Below are 3,273 nucleotides of genomic sequence, written 5' to 3'. Positions count from 1 at the left end.
TCTTTAACGTTTTAATTGCACTCTTTATATTCTCAACAACTCCCATAAGCCGTCTAGAATTTTCACGAAGCTCTTCAATTCCTCAGGCAGTCTTGAAGTCCCCACACCGAGCAACTATTAAAAATTCTCGCTCCATTGACCCAGCACTACAGCATCTCATTTCTTGAATCTCTTGATAAATGAGAATTATTTTGTAGACAATTCCTAAGCAGTTTCACTGTTTTACGACTCGGTCTATTGGAAAGTATGCACATGTAAAAATAGAAAAAAATAAAGACAACCTTATGACGAGAGTACATTTTAAAATTGTAAAGCAACCTTCATACTTTGCCAACTTCTGGTTTTGGGGTAAAATCAATGTAGATTTCGGCAGATTTTCATTTTTTTTTTTTTTTAGATAATAATGAAAATTACACGAACTGGTAGATAAAAATATCTTCACCCAAGTGCACTGGCATTCAATTAAACGTATACTGATAAAAATTGTGAAAGCAGTCCATTCTGCTTTTCTAATGCGGAAAGCCCACACCCCATCTCCAAAATGTGTTTTAATTTTTATTATCTCTCTTATTTAGGAGGGAAGTCATAGCGGTGCCAAAGGCGGTACTTTGAAGCTTCTTTCCCATACAATGGTCCTGTTATGCGCCCTATTTTGAAGCTCCATCTACGAGATTATCGGAGTTATTCAAGATCACGGTAAGGAACTAGAGAAACTAGAGTAGTATTAGCAGTAACAATAACTCGATACTGAAGGTGGAATCACGATAATTTTCTGGATTCTCCATCTTCCTGTGTCAAAACAGCCTCACTTACTATTTTCTAGAGTACAATTTCGGCAACGTAATTCGTGGAGGCCAACAAGTCTCGTATCGTTTAGTTTGGTGACCAGTACATTCGTTATACAGCCGTCCTGTCATGTACTTCCAGCTCCTGTTTTCCGAGTCCGGAAACACCTCTTTTTTCAAGAGGCAGATCTCTCAATTCCTTCGGGATCTTGGTAGAGTTTGCTTAAGGAACTGAGTAAATAGTCATTATTTCTTAACGCATTAACCAGGTTGCAAAAGATGCAGATGATTTTACCAAAGAGGTGTTTACGTACAACTTGTGGATTTAGATCAAGATCCCAGTCACTGAATTTTGAGTGCACTAATCAAGCCTGCCAGTATTGTCAGTGTAACGTTATTTTTACTTCCTGGCATACTAACGTAAGGTTCACTGGCTCGCAAATTACAGTCAGCAGGTCTTGTTCAGCTTCTAGTGGCTTTCCAACCAACATTTCCGTAGTTTTTCTTGTTTTTTTTCTATTAATTTCGAAGGTTTTTGTGTGCGGGGCATCAAACTGCCACGCTTCTCAATATTGTTACATCCTCTCCGTTGAAAATTATTCCCTTGCTTTCACTAATGCATTGCTTTCACTGCAGCACCGTGATTTCTTGTGGTTTAAACATCCGGAGCTCCCATAGACGTTTCTGCACTTTCTTTGAGTGTGTCCATTTTCTTTCCCCCGTTGGTATACTCACCCCATCAAGGCTGATGCCTAATCGGTGACAAACCAAGAGTTTACTTTTAACCTTTTCATTTTATCATGAGCTGAGTTCCGGAAAAACATATGCTTGAAGATCATGGTTAACTATTGTCAATGTCAAATTGGATGTTATCTAAACATGACCTCTTCTCGTCATGCGTGATAGAATATTGTTAAGCAATGGAAGTAACAAACCTTAATAAAGTTACTGCGGGAATTATTACGGAAATGATGTCTTCACTAGAACACGCAGTACGTAGATTGTTTCTTGTAGAAACACGTATTTTTTAGCACAACATATTGTTTTTCATCAGGATTTTGAATGGTGCTAAATAAAAGTTGTTTGGTGTAGTAAGTTACAATAGTTTTAACGCTGCTCATTATATCTTATTAAATAGTTCAAACATCATATATATTAATACAATCTGAAAACTTTATTTCACCCACCGACATATCCGCTACATCAGTTTACAAATCCGAATTTATTAGGGAACTAAAGGATATTGGCAGATTTTCATATATATATATATATATATATATATATATATATATATATATATATATATATATATATATATATATATATAATAACTTTTGTACGTGATTCATTTATCACACATAACCACAAGTGAAAAATAAGAGACCCATGGTAATGTATGATATATATATATATATATATATATATATATATATATATATATATATATATATATATATATGAAATTTTATCACATCACCGTGATTCATATACAAGCATTAAGCTACAAACGTCCTTTAATATCCAATTCGCTCTACCTCGGAAATAATATATTTTCATATATGTTACCAAAGGGGAATTTTTTAGTTGATAACGACGAACTTATTATCAACTAAAAAATTCCCCTTCGGTAACATATACGAAAATATATTATTTCCGAGGTAGAGCGAATTGGATATTAAAGGACGTTTGTAGTTTAATGCTTTATATATATATATATATATATATATATATATATATATATATATGTGTGTGTGTGTGTGTGTGTGTGTGTGTGTGTGTGTATGTATGTATATGTGTATATATATATGTATGTATGTATATACATGTATGTGTATATATTTCAATTATAGATATGGTCTATGCAAGGGCGTGTACAGTACACAAAGTTTAATGCTACGTATGTAAGGCCACTTTCTACACAAGTTAAACTTAAGATTGTACGTGCCACCCCAGCACTAGTTGCCTTGGAATCAGTTTAATCAAAACATGACATGGTTTAAGAAGTTGGATTTTAAAATTTCATCAGCATGACGTTTACCTGAACACAGGTGTCAGATTTCTTTTGAACGTGTCTATCATGCACCATTTTGGATTGTTCGCACGTACAGGAAAACACGACAAGCTTTTTTATAATTGAAAATGATACAGTTATACTATGCTTAAACCCAGGAAGTTGAGAACTGAACTTCCATTGAGCTTATGATTAAAATACAAATTCTACAGACATATTATTATTATTATTATTATTATTATTATTATTATTATTATTATTATTATTATTATTATTATTATTATTATTATTCAGTAGATGAAACCTATTCATATGGAACTATCCCACAGGGGCCATTGACTTGAAATTCAAGCTTCCAAAGAACGTGGTGTTCATTAGGAAGAAGTGAGAGGAAGTAAAGGGTAGTACAGAAAGATGAGATCACACTTATTAAAAAAAAAATTAATTAAAAAAATTGTGCTGTGTCTCGGTGCTTGC

The sequence above is a fragment of the Macrobrachium rosenbergii genome, chromosome 8, assembly GCF_040412425.1.
Source record: "Macrobrachium rosenbergii isolate ZJJX-2024 chromosome 8, ASM4041242v1, whole genome shotgun sequence".
NCBI lineage: Eukaryota > Metazoa > Arthropoda > Malacostraca > Decapoda > Palaemonidae > Macrobrachium > Macrobrachium rosenbergii.
This window is presented reverse-complemented; position numbering follows the sequence as displayed.